Source organism: Nematolebias whitei, chromosome 14 (genome assembly GCF_014905685.2).
Source record: "Nematolebias whitei isolate Nwh7 chromosome 14, NemWhi1, whole genome shotgun sequence".
Lineage (NCBI taxonomy): Eukaryota > Metazoa > Chordata > Actinopteri > Cyprinodontiformes > Rivulidae > Nematolebias > Nematolebias whitei.
In genome coordinates, this window is record NC_056511.1 from 43612592 (window position 1) to 43617933 (window position 5342).

At 41.5% G+C, this 5342-nt stretch overlaps 1 protein-coding gene across 1 annotated transcript in view; it reads left to right on the top strand.

The window, feature by feature from the left end:
- Positions 1-3840: 3840 nt before the first annotated feature.
- Positions 3841-5342, top strand: part of LOC119420706 (autism susceptibility gene 2 protein) — a gene marked incomplete in the record, with an annotated part of 157315 nt that continues 155813 nt past the window's right edge. Inside the window, 1 exon segment of the mRNA XM_037688134.1 lies at positions 3841-3864.

Consider the following 5342-nt stretch of genomic DNA (forward strand, 5'->3'; position numbering starts at 1 on the left):
ATGTGACTGCTGGTGGAATTGAACCCCCAACTTTCATATTGGAGGACGACTGCTCTAACTACTCAGCCACAGCCGCCCCTGTTTGTCTATGATGTTAATTAGCAGGTAATCATTAGATATACAAAAGGTAAGTTTTGGAGCCAACCCAATAAAAGATGGCACCCACAGCCTAGTGACCTTTTTACATTTACCAATATGCATGCTCAAAGTCAATATTTTGCAATGCATTGTAGGCTAAATAGTTTTATGCCTACTTGTGGATTATTTAAACACTTAGTCTAAACGATGTTCATGTCTAACTCTGTTTCAGCTGCTTTGCCATTCATTCAGACACCCAGCAACCTTGCACGTCTTGCTCACAACATAAAATAACAATTAAACTAATTAACAAATATGGTCGTATGTTACAGTCAATAAAAAGCCAGTGTCAGAGTCAGAGATTCTTTGTTGTCATTCGCACCACATGTGGTACATGTGGTGGAGCAAAATTATGTACACAAGGTCCCAGTTACATCCAACAATAAAATGTATAAGAAAAACAGTAATAACATCTAAGATATGAACTAAGAAAAACATCAACTAAATATACACTAAGCACTAATAGCATAAAACATTACGTCTAACAGCAGCACGAACATGAGCACGAGTCTGTGTGAGCAGAAAAATCATAGCTATGAAACTATTTGGGACTGCTGGTCCCATTTTTTATTTATTTTTTTTGGTTTTGCAATATTGTTTAAGATCATGCTTAATATTATTATTAGGGTTTAACTAAAATGGCTACAACCATCAGTTTGCAATGTTAGTTGATCTTAGTTTGGCATGAAAGGCAGTGGGTGACATGCATTCTTTGAGGGGATGCTAGGCCTTTAATTTATTAATATGTTAAACATCTTAACATTCGTGGAGCAGTGGATTTTCAAAAGGGTATATTGGAAATGGGATCATGCTATAGTTGCCTCGCACGCATCCCTGTGTGATGTGGTCTTGTCTTAAGAACAAACATTTTTCTGCGGGTAACTCTGGCAGGAGACTTTGGTGAGTCCTGCTGCTAGAGACAACTCTGGCTGCATCATTTAGCGTTCGGCCTCAGGCTTCTTATGTTCCCCCCTCTGCTGCGCCAGTATTACACTCAGCTGGAGAGGATTTAGTACAAGAATAATTTACTCCTACTTTCAGACCAATATAAACAAAGGGCTCTCTGCTTGGCCAGAGTGTAGAGAAATTTGTAAGAGCTCTCAGCCAAAAGAGAGGCCCAAGTGAAAGCAAAGGGGCAATCAGAAGTGCTCCGGATACAGGCCAACATCAACAGCTCTTAGAGCTGAAGCTAATGTTTGACATTCCTGTGTTACTTTAACCAAACACAAGGGTTTTCTGGACTGTATAATGCTGGTCCTGTGCAAATAGCGCTGAAGCCGGATAGAGTCTCACTTTTCTTTGTCTGCCTTCTCCCAGGACTAATGGTTTCCTTACTGTACGTCACTTTTCTTTTGAATCGGACCATTTTCCTCGCTCTGCCTTGACAGAAGTCAGAAGCACCATTCGTCTTTTGAACATGCTGTTAACCGTAAGCCCTGTGCGTTTACTCAGCCAGACAGTGGATTTCCATACAGCTGAATTGTAACAATAACTAAATTTCAGAGCTCCGGCTCGCCTCAAAAAATTTGTAATACACCATAAGTGCTAATGACGAGGCGTTCTGATATTTTATGACATATTCTGTCTCTAAGAGACTGTGACTTCTGCTCGCTGAGCGGCAGAACTTTTATTCCATTTTTGTTTCTAATGAAAGAATTAGCAAGAAGAGGAAAAAAGTCCTAGATTTACAGAGATCCACACCCCCCATTCCTGCTTTAGGCTGTTTTGCTTGAGTATTAGTTTACTGTGATCACTTATCAGTGAATGACAGCTCTGACTTGTTTATACGCCCGAAATGTGTTTTATCATTTTAGAGATATTATTATTTGTTGCTTTTCGCCGTCTGTCTGAGCGGTGTGTTCAAGGGAGCTTTGTCGTTTGCGGTGAAAGGACAAATAAATTGTCTGCCCTTGCCTGTCAGGTCTGATCTCTGCATTTTTTACATTGCTCATTATAAAAGTATTTCTATTTTATTAAGTTTTCCCTTTTTTTTTCACCCTTTGTCGCTTTGGGAAATTTGCATACCTCTATTCCTGGGGAAGAAAGTAATGACAACCATTTCTTTTCTTTTCTATCCCCCACTCGCCGCGTGAGTGCTTCGTTTAGTGGCACCTGCAGAAGCGACAGGCGCAGGGATGAGAAGTGAAAGAGAGCAGTTGATTAAATCATCATCAAGTCGCAGCACAGAAAGTCAATTCTGCTCGCCGTCTACAATGATATCCTTTTATCTTAAAGTAATGAGCTATGGCACTTTTGCATCGGGTAATACGATGAGTTCCATTAACATGTTCCATTTGCTTCACAAGCAAGGGCAAGTCATTCCAACCGGTTTCTATCTTGGCAATCAAAGCAATTGGCTGCACAGTGAGGGAGCAGTGGAAAGGAGAGAGGAAAAAAAAAAGAATAGATGTGTTTTTATGGATCACAACACAGTGGAAAAGACTGAAATAATATCCATTACTTAAACCTTCTTGCTTGCTGCTTTTCCTTGGTGGGGCTTGTGCACGGAAAAAGGAGCGGCTAATGAGTGCTTCGTCACATTCTCGAAGGTCTGAAAATAGTTTGTCGTTAGCTCTGTGTGGGAGGCGACATGTGAGAGGGGCCGAGCAGACACAAGCAGCAGCAGACGCACGACTCTACGTAGCATGGAGCTTTTAATGTGATGCCGGTGCTCACGTGTAATGATGAGCTGCACTTGTCTGTCATTATCTGCATTTATTCTGCCAGCTCTGACAGGCTGCAGGGCCGCCGTCGCTCTGCACGCCGCTTTAAAAATGGTGGTGGGGGATGATGGCAAAAGAGAGGGAAAGAGAAATGGAGCGGGGAACGTCTGAGGAGTGTTTGCCCAGTGCATTTATTGCCTCTGCATAATTTATGAGCTGCTGGAGCTGACCATCATGGCAGTGTGCCGCGGGCAGCCCCTGGGGCCGTGTGGGACAGGCCTGTAAATTGGATGCTATGCTCCTGCTGAGCTCGCGGGGCCCCCTCTTCTTTTTTTTTTTTTTTTTTTTACCATTCTGCCTGAGAAACGGATCAGCCACATACCCAGCTACCTTTGAGTTAAAGGAGATAAAGGAGGAAGAAAAAACCAGGCAGTGCCTTCTGTCGCTCACTCCCCAGGCTGTCAGTCGTCTCACCCACTTCCTTCACTCCTGCTACACTTAAATCGCCACCCAGCAACCCCTCCTTTCACTCCTACCCACACACTATGCCAACCCCTACCCCCCCAGTGCCTTCTTCATTACCGACTCCAGTGCTTCTGTGCACCTCAGCCATATGCACAGCGTTGAGGGCCGCCAGTCACCCAGCATCACACTAATTAGTTGATAAAGAATTAAGTGGACCTTGAAATTGAAATTGGAACGAAAAAATGAAATCTAGCCTCCTTTTTCCTCCCTCTGTTCCAAAGTTCCTTCCTCCTCTTGTCGTTCCTCTGTTCCCTGCCTCGAGCAGAAACTCACATCGTGGTATTATAATTCTGATGGCAATTACGATTTTAAATTTTCAGCTCTATGCTTTCTGCACAGCTCACTGTATCCACTGAAAACTGATCTGACAGCACTCAGTCACATGACACTGAATATAGATTTGATTTTCAAACGTTGAAGTCGTTCCTTTGAAAAAAATCGGTTTGTGCGTGGTTCATTTATAAATTAGATTATTAAAACCTTTCTGATTTTTTGTTTTGTTTTTCAGTGTGACACAGACAGTGACCAAGAAGACAAGGTAGGCTTGTTTTTCTCTTCCCGCATCACTGAACTGCAGACGTCTGAATGACAGGCTGCAGCAACGTTAAAAAAGATGAGGCTTTCTTTAAAACTGAGGATTTAATGTAATTAGAACTGCACGTCGTCTTAATTAGAATGAGGAAATCTTAATTACTTCACATTAATTATGAATGACTTAATGAGGCTCAAAATCTAAATCGTACTGTTCTGGGTTTTTAGGGTTTTGATGATATTAAAATAAAACTGCTGTGACAGATGTGGGTGGAGGTTCCTCTGCTTAAATCAAACCACCGTCTGACGATACATTTCAGGGTCTGTCGCAGAAGACCAAAGGGTGATAATGTTTTCCTAGTATTTGTATGTGTGTGTGTGGTAAGCTGTATTTTTCTCTGTAGTGAGCAGATTATAATGAAATCCTTAAAGTAATCACAAGATATACATCTACAACTGATCAATAATTGAACTCAGTCCAATACAAGATGTCCGTCATAGCCATACAACCTGAACCAGCACAAGAAGGGCTGTGATTTACTTTATATGTATATGAATGTTTCTGTTCAGTGCCCTGAGATGACTTCTGTTGTGACTTGGTGCTATATAAATAAATTAAATTTAATTGAATTTAGCCAAATCTACATATATTGAGCTAAACTTTGACGTAGTAGCAGCTGAGAGTCATAATCAACACACGGTGCGAACACATTTCATGCAACATCTCATGAGATTGCACACAACCTTGTTTACAAGGTTTGTCCAAAATGGTTATAACTCAGTAATGTCAAACTTAAGGTGCTTATTAACTAACTTTTGTTTTTTTCATCAAAATTGCACCTCTGGAACTGATCTAGAAAAAATAAATAAATTATAGATTGGAGATTTAGGTCTATCTTTGGAAAAGTTCAGTTTATTTAAATTCCACCAAGTTGCAACAGAAGTTGTCTCAGGCTACTGAACAGAAACATTCACATGAGTAAAATTCTCCGTCTAAGGAAGGAAGCCAGCAGATAGTGTTGAATCTTCACTTTGTCACAGTCTCCCGTCCTGAGCAAGCGCAATGGCAACAGTGGAAAGGAAAAACTCCATATTAACAGGAAGAAACCTCCAGGAGAACCAGGCCCAGGACAAGCAGCCATCTGCTTCAACTGGCTGGGTTTGAGAGGAACAGGAAGGAGGGACAATGGACACAGAATGGCAGGTCCAGATGTAAGTGCAGGTGAACCCATAGACATAAATACGGAGACGCCCCACTGAGCGCTGAATCGTACGTCGACGCCATTTTAAATGTGGCGGAACTGTCGGTCATTTAATGCAAAGAAATGGACAGAACTTCATAAAGCACCGTTCTACAAAGTGTTTTAAGTTAATGCCCGTCATTCAAACACTAACATAAATGGAAAACAAACAGGCACCAAAGACAACATTCGTAAGTTGTTTGAATGACGGGCATTAACTTAAAACACTTTGTAGAACGGTGCT